Source organism: Hemicordylus capensis, chromosome 2, assembly GCF_027244095.1.
Source record: "Hemicordylus capensis ecotype Gifberg chromosome 2, rHemCap1.1.pri, whole genome shotgun sequence".
NCBI classification, from domain to species: Eukaryota; Metazoa; Chordata; class Lepidosauria; order Squamata; family Cordylidae; genus Hemicordylus; species Hemicordylus capensis.
Window position 1 is genome coordinate 400605390 of NC_069658.1, and position 15969 is coordinate 400621358.

General features: G+C 46.6%; 1 protein-coding gene across 7 annotated transcripts in view; it reads right to left on the reverse strand.

Annotated features, from left to right (window-relative positions):
- The window catches only part of RBFOX3 (RNA binding fox-1 homolog 3), a 463533-nt gene that overhangs the window by 239489 nt on the left and 208075 nt on the right, over positions 1–15969 (reverse strand). The gene's annotated exons all lie outside the window — the stretch shown is intronic.

A 15969-nucleotide genomic window follows, 5' to 3' on the forward strand; every position in this document is an offset into this window, starting at 1 on the left:
TGAGCTTTCTGTACTCCCTGACAGACTGGGCACGGCCCCTCCACATTGAATTCTCAGCAATTATCCTTGCATATCCTTCCACACATTCGAGGTTAAAAATGGATAATTACAACCGTGTGCATCAGGGGGACAGCCCTACCTAGCTGTGTGTGTGTGCGCACACACACACACACTCGCACGCACCCCCCATCATGTTAATACTGTAAATTGGCACGGTGAATCCCTACAGCACTGGCAGAATAATTACCAACAGTTTTGTTTTCTTTCTTTTTCTTCGCCTCTGTTCTTTCTGTGACTGAGGCCTTCTCCCCCGCCCCATCCTCCTCGCTGTATGTGTGTGTTTTCAGGCATATGCTGCTGTTAATGGGGCTTCTGTCACTTCATCTGCTGGCAAAGATGCTATCTGGGGAACCCTCGTCATGTCAGAGCAGAGACTTCCGGCTCTAAATCACCAGTGTAGGGGGGGGGGGAGTCAAGCTGTTGAAGAGGGGAAACCTGGAAGCCATCAACTTTCTGCTCAGTGGGGTCTACAATAATGCCTTCGGCAATTACAATCCAGGGGTGGAGCGCTGGAACACCTGCATCGGGCTGATATATTGCGTGGTGTATCAGCAATGGACTGAGTGGCATCATGTGAAACAAAAGTTTTTTTAAAGTGGAAATGGCTGATTATTACATCTACAATAAATGCAAGTTACTTAAGCAAAAAGAAGGAGCAGAGTGGGAGAAAAGGAGGGACGTGGGTTACAAAGAACAATAAGGATGGATGTCATCCTTAGGATATTCGGCAAAAGCTACTGAAGAAGAGAGGAAGGTTGGCAGGTAGCTGTTTCAGGGTTGTCATCCTAACGCTGCCATTGGTTTTAATTGCTGTGGGTTTGAAGTGCCAGTCATGAAGACGTGGACCTCCAGCATGAACTAGACAGTGATGGAATCCACCTCCCTTGCACTGTTCTGGTCATGATCGAGTGAGCACAACAGTAACTACTTGCTCCTCACACACCCAATAGAAGAGGGTGTGTGCACCATCCCTTTTACAATTTTACTTCATTCCCCTTGTCTCTCCATTTTGTTTAGACAACCATTCATACCAGGCTATGTTCTGTACAGCCACACAATACTTGTTCACAGCATTTCAAAAATGTTGCCATTTGTTTTTTAATCCTTCAATATTTGTAGTAAAGGCACCATTTTGATATAGCACCCAAGTGAAAACAAACTCTTCAAGTGCTCTGGGATAATGCTGCTTTCCTATGAAGACACTCCTGGAAAGCTTTTAAAGGCAGATAAGTTGTGCTAAACCAGACCACCATAGTGGGCGGACACCTCACCCACCCTGTATAGGCAAAGGGGGATGGAAGGTCGTTAAATTAGCACATAACCAAGAACACATATTGAGAATGCCACAGTGCAAGCATCATGAGCTTTATACTCAGGAAACAGCACTATAGCATTCTTTGTATCTGTTTAAAGAGGGGCTACAGGTGACAAAAAACTTCTAGGAGTACAAAACTGGTACAGAGCTACAGGGGCTACTGGTTGCCATTTTAAAAAAAGTGCTGGTTATCACCTTTACAGCCCTAAATGGCTTAGGACCAGGTTGCCAAAAGGACTGCAAGTGCATCTTCCCATTTGAATCTGGTGAAACCCTTCTGTAGTATAATTGGCTGGAACACTCAAGGAGGCTTTTTCTATTGGGGCACAGATTGGGCAGGTTCTCAAAAGAACATGTTTGCCAGAACATCCCAGTTGCTGAGCTGTGTGTGCTCCCATGGAGCATGTTATGAGAACTCAGGATGTTTTTGTTGATCCCACATCCATGCAATCACTGACCATCATTTACCGGTAATCATAGATCTGAACTTGGCTGGTTGATGCTGGTTAAATGTCGGGCGTGTACAGCACCAATCTGGGATCAACGAAAGTGTATGAATACTCATGACACGCTCCAAAGGAGTGTGCATGGCTTGGCAATGGGGATTTTCTAGTAAACTGGGTTTCTTTGATTGTGAGAACCTACCCATTATGAAGAACTCCTTGGCCACAGAGATCTGTTTTGCTCCCTTCTTACCCACATTTCATTGCTGACTACTCTTGCAGGAAGGAAAGATTGTGCAGTTGAGTTGCTGTCAACTCCTGGAGACCACAGAGCCATGTGGTTTTCTTGGTAGAATACAGGAGTGGTTTACCATTGCCTTTGCTTATGTCACTGAAGTGAGCATCCACCTCCAGCACCTTCCTATATCGCTGCTGCCCGACACTGGTGACTACAAATATATATTGACTAGGCACAGTCTGGGAAGCACACTGGTGGCGATTTGAACTAACAGCCTCTTGCTCCCTAGGCAAGCTGCTTCCCTGCTACATCACCGCAGCTGATATTACTCTTGCAGCATGCTTTTAATATTGTTTAGAACCTCATAAGGACCAACTCCTTATGTTTATTTTTGTTTTTAACCTGCTGGGTTTTTTTGGGGCGGGCGGTTTGCTTATTGTTTTTATTGTTGTTTGATTATTGTGTTTTTGCTCTTAATGTTAATGGATTTTATATTGTAATAGCACCCTAAGCACTTTCCTTTGACATTTGGAAAGGTGGAAATAAATTGGAAATTTATTTTCCTATAAATAATAAAATTAATTTAAGATAATCAGTACAGTGTGAAAAGCACAAACTGATCAGGGCAGTAAGAGTGACTGCTGGTATAAGAAGAAGTGCCTGATGCAAACATCCCCTAAGTTGGAAAGGGAAGATCCAACAAAAACAAGTAATCTGCCTTTGAATCAGGAAGCACAGACAAGGAAGAGGCGGGAGGGCAAGAGATGTGGAGACATACCCACAAATGACAGACTCAGTGTCTAACCGACAGAAGTCCAATCAATACACATTTCTGTAGCACAATAAATAAGGCAGAGAAACTTGACCCTCCTCATATTCAGCATAATATCCTATAGGCACCTATTTCCAGCTGTTGATAGTGGAAGTAACACAACTCAAATGCATGCATCAATTAGCATGCTGGAAAGGCATGCCTCAGATTGATACAGCTAGTAAGGTTAAGGTATAGCGTGTCGTCAAGTCGATTTCGACCCCTGGCGCCCACAGAGCCCTGTGGTTTTCTTTTGGGAGAATACAGGAGAGGTCTACCATTGCCTCCTCCCGCACAGTATGAGATGATGCCTTTCAGCATCTTCCTACATAGCTGCTGCCCAATATACCAATACTCAAAAAGTGGTGAGCAGAAGGCCTATCTCTAGATGAGAGATCTGGCTCTCAATCAGCAGCAACAAAAAAAAGGTTTCCCACTCATCCTAAATCAGGCTGTTGGAATCTCTGATCTGTAGTAACCCGGATTTGTATTCTGTATGTATATACATACAGTAGGTTATCCCAATGCATGGCTCATGGGGTGCAGTAAATAATCGGCTTTACCCCCATGAACCATTTTGCATCTGGTTCTGTCCCCAGCACCTGGCTCCACTGGATAGACATTGGGAGTCTAATAATATCCACTAGCCCGAAATCCGTCCATACCTGGACTGAAGTCCTTTATTTGGTCAAAGAACTAATACTCCTGCCCCTGTATTTTGGATCGGGCTTCGGCATGCTTTCTGATGGAACCTTCTAGTTCAGCCTCAGTACTAGGAAGATTGTGGTTCAATTGCTTGAGAAAAATGAGGAAGGCCCCTCTTTGAGAGAGTCTGTAATGTTGCTGGACTCTAATCCCGATTTGTCTACCAGGTTTGCCACAAGCCACTGGCAAAATCCCTTCCCCTCTCCGAAGTCAACTATTGCCAAAGGGATTGGGGAGGTTCCGGTGTGCCAGCAGCTAGATGCAGCCCTGCCTCTCCGTGTCAGCCGATGGCAGGCTGGCCTCGCCAGGCATTTTCAGCCTGGCATCCTCCTGAGCCACCAGAATCACTCCCCTTTGCCCCGGAGTGGATAGAGGCACCCAAGAGGCCAATCCTGGTGTAGCCTCCTTCCCAAATTACCAACACCTCCTGCAACTAAAGATTCCATAGTTGGCAATGGAAAGGTTGCTCCCCCACCCACAGCAGCCAGCCCAGAATAATGATAAATAAGAGAAACAGAATGAAAATGCCACATTTTTCAAAACAATCTGTCATAGTGAAACCATGTAATCTAGTTTCATTAGGCCCCGTTGTCCCAGAGATGACTGTGTTGTCAAATAGCGAGGAGAGGAATCTCTCACCAACTCCCTGCTTGTCTTCTAATCGTGTATGCCCCCCCCACCCGCCACTCTCTGCCAAAGGGGGGGAGCGGAAGATTTGATACACAGATACAATCCCAGCCAAGACCAGCATTTCCACTGTATCCATCACTTGAGCTGCCTGGGAGCCTTCAGGGGGCTACAAGAGTGATAGATAGCCTTCAGCACCGCCCTGTATGATTTGTTAAAATATTGCCCTGATGAAATTTAGGAGGCCAGGGAGCACCTGTTCACAACAGGTGGGGCACAGCAAGCAACTAGAATGGTGCTGATGGGAGGGAGGAAGTGGTGGTGGTGGGGGGGGGGGCTATTGTTCAAATACAGGACAAATTGGGAAAGAGAACGGAGAAAATCCAGGGGCACAAATAGCCAGTCTAGGCACAACATGCTGCAAATGGGATTATTTTATGGTCCTTCTGGCACAGGTTTGCTACACCAAAATAATCTGTATGGACTAACATGTGTACAATGCAATGTCTGAATTGCAGAACAAATGTTCCTTCTACAGTAAGTACACTGCTCAAGCAGTCGCTATCCGACGCAAGTATCTGAGAGAAAACCCACTTCAAATGTCACAGTGACCTGTGTGTTTTTTATTGCTGTGCAGGAAAAAACTTAATGTTAGCCTTTTGTCTAGGAGGTTCTGAAAGGAACATTCAGCCTCCCCAATTAGCTGGTCAACAGCCTTGGAAGCAAACGAGAAGGATGAAGTGGGCAAAGTCTCCTCCTCCTTCTCTCCGCCCCTCACTGCTAACTTTCCTTCACAACCAGCAGTATGAGAAGAAAGGAAGGAAAAAATCCCTTAAGATTTATGAGGCAAGGTCATTGGGGGGAGCACCCTAGGGAAGCTGGATGGGTCTGCTGTTGCTGGGGCAGCTAAGGGGGGGGGGGGGGACTCCAGCTCCTACAGCTACTGCCTCCTAGGTTGCTCCCAATAATGGTTCTTGTACTTCTGGATATTTGGGGCTAGGAAATGCCAGCAGTAATGAAAGGTGGGGGCAGGAAGGAAAAAGACATGCCTGAGCATCCTTTGCACCAACCAGCATGCCATTCTGGGGAAGAGAAAGGCCAAGTCACAGAAGCCTGACTGCAGCGTGATTTCTGCCAAGGGCAAGGCCTGGCTGCTTGAAGTCCAGGAGCCTACCAGCCCCGCAGCACCCCTTTTGGGCAGGGCACCTGGCATCCCTGATGTAGACTGACAAGGCTGGCCTGTGAGCTGGAACCTGGAGGGATGGCTCCACAGACACTGACTCGCCCACAGAGCAGCCTTGTCAGACTTGGTTGAGAGTTTAGTTTCCTTCAGGCTTTTCATGGCACTGCTAATAAGCTGTTTAAGAGCCTCAGCGGCTGTGTGTGCCCAGGCAGGAGTTGCCAGAGGAGGCATACAGAGAGCCTCATTAAAATAATTAGTTTAACATCTACAGGAGAGCAAAGAAGGGAAGTGAAAGACCATGGCCCTCACTGTGTACCAAATGTCTAAGCCCTTGAGATAAAGTCCCATGCGATGGTCAGAGTGGACACATTCAAGGCATGTGCCCTCTGCTTTATGCAACTTCATGCTCCCCTACAGGCTGTCTGCAGTCTCCTCTTCTCTTTTTCTTTGGCCCCACAGAAGTTAGGACCAGCCCTCTCCTTAGCCCTATTCAGGGATGTATGGGTCTGAATGACTGGACATTTTAAAAGGTCAGTCTGAGCACAACTTCCCTCAAATGCAGCATTTCCAGAAAGGAAATGTACTATTACACGTGCCTTAAGCATAATCTGTGAATAACTGTGCATGCATATAGATCTGTGTGCACACTGCACACAGATTGCACATGCATTGAACGTAACATCTGAACAAGCCCCCCCCCCCCCCTGAGTATCAGAAAAACTGGGCACTTCCAACCTGTGGGCAATTGCAGCAAATGGGGTGAAGGAAAAGACAGTAGAGGAAGCATTTTGTTTATTTAAAACATTTACAGACCATTTCTCCCCAAAACTCAAAAGTGGCTTACAATGGATAAAATACTACTTAAAACAGCAAAATAAAACCCTCAACACAGCATAATTCAAACAAACCAAAACCTATACAAACTGCCTAAAGCCTTTGATGAAGTCAGCATTGCTGCCTTCCAAAGCAGCATTTCATGCAGAAGAAAAACCTTAAGCCTGAACTCTTTTCAACATTCAGTTGGAACACATGGCAATACATGAGACATAGCAACATCAGAGAGAGCAGTAGCTCTTCTTCCAACATGCCTGAAAGTTCAGCTACACTAAAGAGGTGCTTCACAAGCCACAGCCAAAAGAGGGGTTGTTGTTGGGTTTTTGGGGGGGGGGTTGCCATGGGGTGGGTGGGTGAGATTTATAAACTAAAGGCTATAAACGTTCATGACCAGTTGTTTGAGGGTGGTTGTTGTTTTTTTAACCAAGTAGAGGTCAACACAAGTTTATTTTTTCAATGTATTGATATGCATCAGAAACCTTCTCGTGAAGACAATGGACATATTTTCCTCGGAGTCCTCAGCGTGTTCCCAGACAACCATGATTTGCATTCTGGAGACTGGAAAATGGGGTGGAACTGGCTGTGTGGCCTTCCCCTCTGACCCATGAAGGAAAGCCACACCAGCCAATGGGATTTGGGCAGTGGGAGGAGCTTCCTCCCCTCACTTTGGTTTGGTTGAGAGGAAACCTCTTGTACATGCCAGACAACACGATGCAGCCTCTGGATCCTTGGTTAGGTAAGTGAACCATACTTGCAAACCAGGGGTTCAATCGGAGGTTTGGGGGAGGAATGAGAACCATGGTGGGGCCGGGAACTGTGGGTCTGATAATTTGGACATCATGGAGAGGCGAACCTAAGCTGAGTTTGCCTCAGGTTTCCTGTGATGTCCAAAGGTGGCCAATGTAAGATGTGCCAGATTACTATTCAAGACATCCTGATAAATCTTTTGAGAAGGATGTATCAAGTTACATCCAGCCAGCATGGTGTAGTGGTTAGAGTGCTGGACTAGGACCGGGAAGACTTGAGTTCAAATCCCCATTCAGCCATGAAACTAGCTGAGTGACTCTGGGCCAGTCACTTCTCTCTAGCCTAACCTACTTCACAGGGTTGTTGTGAAAGAGAAACTCAAGTATGTAGTACACCACTCTGGGCTCCTTGGAGGAAGAGCGGGATATAAATGTAAAATCATCATCATCATCATCAAGTTCTGATCAAGAACCATTCTGAGCAATTCACTCTAGCTCAGTGGTAGAGCACTTGCTTTACAAGCAAAAGGTCACAGGTTCAATCACTAGCATCTCCAGGTAGCTGCTGGGAAAGTCATTGGCGTTGACTGCCAATGCCCAAATACACTGGCCACATTCACACATAATGTGAAACTGAAGGGTGCCGAACCCGCGGTTAATTTTTCAAACTGTGATTTGCATCACAGATGTTTGTCCAAATACGGAGGACTGGCAACCTCCATTTACAGGGCAGGGGAGCCCCTTCCTCTTCCTGCTCTGCTGCATCCCAGCAAGCTCTACAGAGCTTGCGTCACCAGACTGTGGACAAGACATCAGAATGTCTCCAGGGCAGCAGCCATTGGCCACAATCTTCAAGGGGCTGTGCCGAGTGCAATTGTGCCTTTTCAAAGTGGTCCAGCCACCCTAGCAGGAAAAGGTCATTTAAATCCCTTTTAAATGTCATGCCATGCAAGCCCTCCTTCTGACAGCAATCGTAGTGCCAATCTCATTAGAGCCCCCAAACAAAACTGTTTTGCACAAGCACAATTTCTTGCAGGGGGATCTTGAGAGTCACTATTTTCTTATTACTCAGGAAATTGAAGGGAACGTGATGACTTTCTAGAAGGGGATATGTATATGAGGGAAGGCAAAGGATCCTGGGGTCTGGCCTGCTGTGACCAGGGATGCTCTTACAAAGCAGTCCATGGAGAACAAACCACACTCCTGCCCCCATGGTGCCTTGCTGCCAGGGGACTAACACTCTAATGAGAGGGCCATCCTATTGGGAAGGCCCTTAGGCTCAAAAACCTTCAGTCTTCCGTCAAACTGCACACTCATGAGTTGAGCTAACCCCCAAAAGCCCACTCCCCACTCCAGGGAAGCCTTTCATGTACCCCAAGAAGATTTTGATGCTCCATGTGTCCAGGCCAAACACTGAGAAACACTGGGACAAGATTTTTATTTTGTTCAAATTTCGCAGGTTCACACGGGCATTGCACCGTATGCAGATCTGCCACCATGGGGAATTGCGGTGGAGGGGAGCCCCGATTTCCAGCAAGCCCAGGAGAGTGGGGTTGACATTCTGGGCAAAAGTAAAGATGGACATATTCAAATGGGCAGACGGGCTGGCAGAGGGCATGCTTTGACAGCTTTTTTTGCAGCAGTCGCCAAGACAGGGAGACTTGTTTCCAGGGTACCCGTCCCCCTGGCTTGCTTGAATAGAGAAACCTGTCTGGGCGGCATCTGCTGTCCGTGCCCATGGCCTGACACTCTTGTAAGAGAGTGGTCCAGGGGAGAAGGGGATGTCATCACACATTATTAGCAATTCAGCCTGACACTTCCATCCCCTCATAAATGATCTAGAAGCAGGGGTAAGCAGCGATGTGGCCAGATTTACAGATGATACCAAACTCTTCCGGGTAGTGAAATCCAAAACGGATTGTGAGCAGCTCCAAAAGGATCTCTCCAAACTGGGGGAGTGGGCGACAAAATGGCAAATGCGGTTCAATGTTAGCAAGTGTAAAGTGATGCACATTGGAACGAAAAACCCCTACTTCAAGTATATGCTGATGGGATCTGAGCTGTCGGTGACGGACCAGGAGAGGGATCTTGGGGTTGTGGTTGACAGCTCGTTGAAAGTGTCGATTCAATGTGCGGCAGCTGTGAAAAAGGCCAATTCCATGCTAGGGATCATTAGGAAGGGGATTGAAAATAAAATGGCTAACATTATAATGCTCTTATACAAAACTATGGTGCGACCACACTTGGAGTGCTGCGTACAATTCTGGTCACCACATCTTAAAAAGGACATTGTTGAACTGGAGAAGGTACAGAAGAGGGCAACCAAGATGATCAGGGGCCTAGAGCACCTTTCTTATGAGGCAAGACTACAACACCTGGGGCTTTTTAGTTTAGAAAAAAGACGACTGCGGGGAGACATGATAGAGGTCTATAAAATCATGCATGGCGTGGAGAAAGTGGAGAGAGAGAGATTCTTTTCCCTCTCACACAACACTAGAACCAGGGGTCACTCCATGAAATTGATTGCCAGGAGGTCTAGGACCAACAAACGGAAGTACTTTTTCACACAACGCGTGATCCACTTGTGGAACTCTCTGCCATAGGATGTGGTAACGGCCAACAACCTGGATGGCTTTAAGAGGGGTTTGGATGACTTAATGGAGGAGAGGTCTATCAATGGCTACTAGTCAGAGGGCTGTGGGCCACCTCCAGCCTCAAGGGTGTGCCTCTGAGTACCAGTTGCAGGGGAGCAATGGCAGGAGAGAGGGCACGCCCTCAACTCCTGCCTGTGGCTTCCAGCGGCATCTGGTGGGCCACTGTGTGAAACAGGATGCTGGACTAGATGGGCTTTGAGCCTGATCCAGCAGGGCTGTTCTTATGTTCTTATGTTCACAGACGGTTCTTCTTGTGCATTGTGAAGGGGTATCCCCATGGCCTTACACTCTCATGAGGGAGTGGGTGCACTCAGGAACAGCATCCATGATCATCACAGAGGAGTAATCTCCCATCAGTGTTAGCAATGCTGATCCTGCTGCCTGGCCCTTCTTATGAGTAAGCCTAAAGAACACACACGTTCTCCCAAGGGGGAGGGTCTGGGCCCTCCTTCCTCAAAATCATTGTACAAAAAACAGACCTTAAGCCATTTAAGAATTACTGGTTGGGGCTGCCTTATAAACCCAACCCTGGGTAGCACCACCCCGTTATATGTTGCCACCCAGTGCTCTAATGGGGCTGCCATGCTTAAACTGCCACCTCGCATGCATGTGCTTGTGAACATTCATCTTCGTCACTTCATTTCCGGAGAGCAAAGTACGTAGGACCCAACTTGCCATCCTGTCCCCTTTCTCGCCTGATTGCCAGGAGTGGGTGGACAGGGCGTGAAGAGGACATGCCCCTGTGTGCCTTTGCCATTTGACCGACTGCCAAGATTGGGATGGGACGTGGCGGCATCCCTGTTGCAAGGCAACTTACTTTGTTGGATCGGGGGTGAGGCGAATGCTTGGTGAGACCACCAGCAAGAAGCACCGCAGGCATGGAGCAGGCGCAATCCCAGGTGGGTCTGTGCTGCCATTTCTATGGTTACGGTTCCAGAAAGTGAATGAAACCGTGGTTATGGTACCATCTGCATTCAGGTGTAACGCTGCTGTCAAAAAACCTCAGGTCACGACAGCAAAACTCACTACAAACTGAAGGTTCAAATTGGAGTTTGGCAAGGCAAACCTCAGGTGGCTTTTGCCACGAAACCATGGTTGCATGCATTCGGACATAATGGAGTTCCAAACTCCACCCTGTTTAAATGGGCCACTGAGAAAGTCAAGTAACATCAACTTGGGATACAGAACAAATGTAATATTCTGCTCTACAGTTGCTACTTGCAGAGAACCCTGCCCTCCTATTAGTCAAGAAGCAAAGTGAGGGTGGGGAGCTCTCATTCAGAGGGCCTGTCTTTGCACATAAGACCTCTCATGGAGATCTGTGTGGCTGTATACAAGTCAGAATTATTACCGTCCTCTATGCAGAAAAAAAAATACAGTAATGCCTGTAACCAAAGTCCTTCCCAAGCTAGCAGATAATATACCCCATACCTTGATCCTTAACATTTCAAGGGTGTCAGGCTCCTCTCCTGACACCCACTCCCATGGTATCAACAAGCAATCAGTCTCTCTCTGGGCTACAAATCACAAGACAACCCAAGATGTAGGCCTGTTTCTTGGCCATGTCTACAAGAAAGGCTTTCTGACCAAAATTTGTGGTAATTTTCTAGCTGTACTGTCGCCTTGACAGATGAAAAGTGGTTGAGTCCTTCGTGACCTATTTATGTGCCGTATTCTGGTAAACAATTCTCTTCATAGTGGATGACCCTTCCATGTCTTCCTTATTTGTGTGTGAAGTGTTGTTCCTGTCAAACTAGATTTGACAATTCTGCATTGGAATGAGTCAAGATTTGCCAGAAGTTACCTGGTGGTGTAAGGTCATGGTCCCACAGTCCTTTCAAAAAGGATTAATTCAGGAAGGGTTTTGTTATTTCCTTGATTGTCAGCTAAGCAAACACTATCCATGCTGTGCTTGTGAGAGAGAGATTAGGAAATCTGCTTTTTCAGCCAGGATTTGTTGATTGAATTGGACCTGATTCTCCATTACAACTATAATTACATTCTGCATCTTGGTTAACACCTTTCAAAAATGCTAAGCCAAAATTTAGGTCCAGGTTTGCATGCATTTGTTTTCTGTATCCTGTTCCATGCCTATTATCGGCCTGATGGATGATCTCCAATTGGGACTTGACAGAGGAAGTGTTACTCTGTTGGTCCTTTTGGATCGCTTGGCGGCTGTCGATACTATTAACCATAGGATCCTTCTGGAACGTCTGAGGGAGTTGGGGGTGGGAGGCACTGATTTGCAGTGGTTCCACTCCTACCTTTCTGGCAGATCCCAGATGGTGTCGCTTGGAGACTGCTGCTCTTCAAAATCTGAGCTTTTATATGGGGTCCCACAGGGCTCCATACTGTCTCCAATGCTTTTTAATATCTACATGAAACCATTGGGAGAGCTCATCCGGAGATTTGGTGCTGGGTGTTATCAGTATGCTGATGACACCCAAATCTATTTCTCCATGTCAACATCATCAGGAGAAGGCATATCCTCCCTGAATGCCTGCTTGGAAGCAGTAATGGGCTGGATGAGGGATAACAAACTGAGACTGAATCCAGACAAGACGGAGATACTTATTGTGCAGGGTCGTCACTCGGGAAGCGATATTGATCTGCCTGTTCTAGATGGGGTCACACTTCCTCAGAAGGAACAGGTACGCAGTTTAGGAGTGCTTCTGGATACACACCTTTTCCTGGTTCCCCAGGTTGAAGCAGTGGCCGGAAGCGCTTTCTATCAGATTCAGTTGATACGCCAGCTGCGTCCGTTTCTTGAGGTTCATGATCTCAAAACAGTAGTACACTTGCTGGTAACCTCCAGACTTGATTACTGCAATGCGTTCTATGTGGGACTGCCTTTGTATGAAACTACAATTAGTACAAAATGCGGCAGCCAGGTTGGTCTCCGGGTCATCTCGAAGAGTCTCCCCATCTCTAGCAGCTTTTTAAAAGTGTCTAAAGACTTATCTTTTTACACAGGCCTTTTAACTCTGTAATTTTTTAAATTTTGGATTATTTATTGATTTGTTTTAAGCTGTTTTTAATATTTAATTGATTTTAATGTTTTGTTTTTATTTGTTGTGAACCGCCCTGAGACCTTGGGTTAGGGCGGTATAAAAATGCACTAAATAAATAATAAATAAATAAATAATATGCTGCTCTCTCAATTCCCCCCACCCCACCCCACCCATTCCAGGCAATTGGAATATAAGCAAGGACCTGAATTGGTAAGTTAAGCAGGTCCTGAATAGGGAACTGCACAATTCAGCCCTTGGTCTGTGCATTATAAATGGAACAGGTAAAAGACATATACAAACTTGTCATGGGTAGAGAGCTTGCTTATGTGTGTGTACACAAATGGCTGAAGGCCACCAATGCATCACTCCCTACACAAGGGACAACACTCATCCACCAGCTTTAATGGATTGTATCAAACTGAAGGAACTGGTCCAGCTTGTTGACTATTACATTGGAGCCATGCAGAAATGAACTAGAGGGCAAGAACTGAGATCCTCTTCAATTCTGCAACCAGCTTTATGCATTATTTCTGCTCCTTGCAGTCTCCCACTTAGCAGCAAATATGCCTCATCGACAGGGTGTCCTCATTCTGAGATTTGATGCAGCTCTACTTCCTAATTTGCTCCGGAGTTCCATTCCTTATTGTCTGCAGCTAGCTTGGATGATGCAGTTTCTGAGACATGAAGTGAATTGTGAACTGGAGTGATTCTACTCCTGTACTTTTACAGGGCGCTTGGACTAGGGATTAGGGCTCTGTGGTCACCAAGAGTTGACACCGACTCGACGACACAACTTTACTGAGATTCAGCAATGGCTTTCCATCTCCATCCAGCAAGAAAAAATTGGCTCAGTCCAAAGTCATTCTGTCTGCACAGAACAATAAAACAGCAATGTTTGATACACAACACTCTGATATCTCAATATCTAGCCTTCTCCCGACATATATCAAGTGATACAGCAAGTATATTTGAATTGCTTATAAATATGCCACAATGCCTCTGTCACACTCCCTGTGGTGCTCGGGCTGCATACAGACCTTCTGCTACCTACTGTGCTGCTGATATAAGGCTACACCACATCTCACATGTTCTGCTACTATTTGCCTGGTGTCTGCCATTTTCAGGGATAAGAAATGGTGAGCCCTCTCTAGTCTTCCCCCAGGGGCTCTTATGGCTAACATTATTATCATTTGCTACTTTCTCCAGGCATGAATTGCAAAGATGGACTTGCACAGTTAGCCAGCCATCTTCTCCTTCCATCCGGATGCCATAGAAAAACAGCATGCCAGTGTTACCTGCAGGCTTGGAAGACTCCACCATGTTGAACTGACAGCTGTCCATCTAAATGCTCTTCAAGAAGAGGCCATTCCTCCTTCCCCTGCCATTCCAAACTATTTCCCCTGTCCAGTTCCTGCTGCCGTCCCAGAAATACAAAGAGGCTGTTAAATAAATAAGTGTTCGGTAGGAAGGACAGCTGAGAGACAGGAAAGCCTGCGGCTCCTGCAAGCAGCAGCTACCAATCAGTGTCACCCTTAATAATGTGTGCACTGGACTCCAGCACAGGCCTAGAGTGCCAAGGATGCCAGAGAAGACTGCCGTTTCCTGCACCAAGCCGTGTGCTGAATTCAAGCAAGCAAAAAGGCTAGTCAGGACTGCATTCTCCCTATACATACTGTATGATCAGCCGCCTCACGCAATTCAGTACCTAGAATAAGTTATGTCAATCAGTAGGTTCATCTCATTTGTTCTGCTGGCAAAAATTTCACTTATGTGGGATACAATTTGCAGAAGGGGAGCAGCACCAAGCCCAATAGGTGGTTGCGGGTGCTCAGTTGTCTCCTTTGCCACGTAAATGCTGCAGCTCTGGTCATAAAGCCCAAGTGGAAGATCAGAAGCACATGCTCTTGTGCTTAAGACATTAAGCTGTGCTAAAAAATAATAATAATAATAAATCCATGGTGATTTAAGGAGTGGTAATCGTGGGAACCAGAATACCAATAATATTTTTTAAAGGCAGGGAACTTTTTAAAGGCAGGGATCTTTGGTGGAGAAACCTATGTTTTCTCCCTTTCTCCATTCAAAGCTTTTGGTCAAGTATGTGTGTGGGGTAGCTCACACTGGTGTATTTTCAGGCAGCAAGAAATCAACACAGATCACTTGCCTGTCACTAACATGGCACTGCTTTGGACCTTCGCTATACACTCAACTCCACCAAACTGCTATACTTGGCAATGCCCTGCAAGGAGCCACAGAACGTCAACATAAAAGCCTGCTGGCCACTGGAGACAGTCTGCAGAGGAGGACAACACTTTTCTGTGTTTCCGTACGTCCTTCAACTTGTTTTAAGAGATTGAACTTTGCCTTGATGAAGGTAGGCTGACTTGCTTGGAGTCATGCTCTACAAGAGTCTAATATTGCAGCCAAATGGCCTGAGGGGCTCTGAGCTCGGAAGGAATCTGGGGTTGTCCCTCAGCTCAGGTAGTCTCTACACATGACAGACGGGTCCCTTCTGCAGAGTCTCCAAAGTGCCACCACTTGAGCAGGGGCAGTGTCAGCCTCACTTAGCCACTGCACTAGGCAGAAACCTCATGCTAATCTGGGCCATTTATGTAACTTACGGAGTGCTGCTTTTGTGGAAGTTTGGGTGGCTAGGCAGAGAATGAAAGTATGAATCTGAGGAGGGTGCTTGGTTTCTGCGCGTGGGTGGATGTGAAATTTATTTCAGTAGGACAAAAGAAGTGGGAGGAAGGACATTTGGTTGAGAATTTGTTCTCTTCTTTTAAAAACATATCTATAGAAGTAAAGGGTATAAGGGAGCTTAGAAATAATACTAACACACCTCAAGCCACCCTGCACTGGAAGGTACACAGGGACGAGAGAGAGAGAGAGAGAGAGAGAGAGAGAGAGAGAGAGAGAGAGAGAGAGAGAGAGAAATATGCGAGTCCATGAACCTGCTGCTGAGACCAGAACGGTGAGAAAGGAAATTGTTCAGATTTCTTTCCTCGGAGGCATGAGTGGCATCTGGTGCTTCTCTGCTCATCTTACTACCGGCTCCCTCCCACTCACAAATAAAAGAGTGGTCCCTCTCTTGGGAAAGGAAGCAGAGCCCAGACCCATTGTCCTAGGTGTCTTCCGCTATCGCAGCTCCTGCTGAACCATTATTCTGACATTACTGAGGCAGTTTCCCCTCCCCGCTCTCCCCTTCTCCTCCTCCTCCCTCCAAAGAAGCAGAGAATGACAAGGTAGGAGTTCTGTCTGATGAACTGTCCCTGTGGTGGTGGTGGTGGTGGTGAGGCAAGGCACCTCGAGTGATCTATGACAGGGATAAAGCTGGGAGAAGAG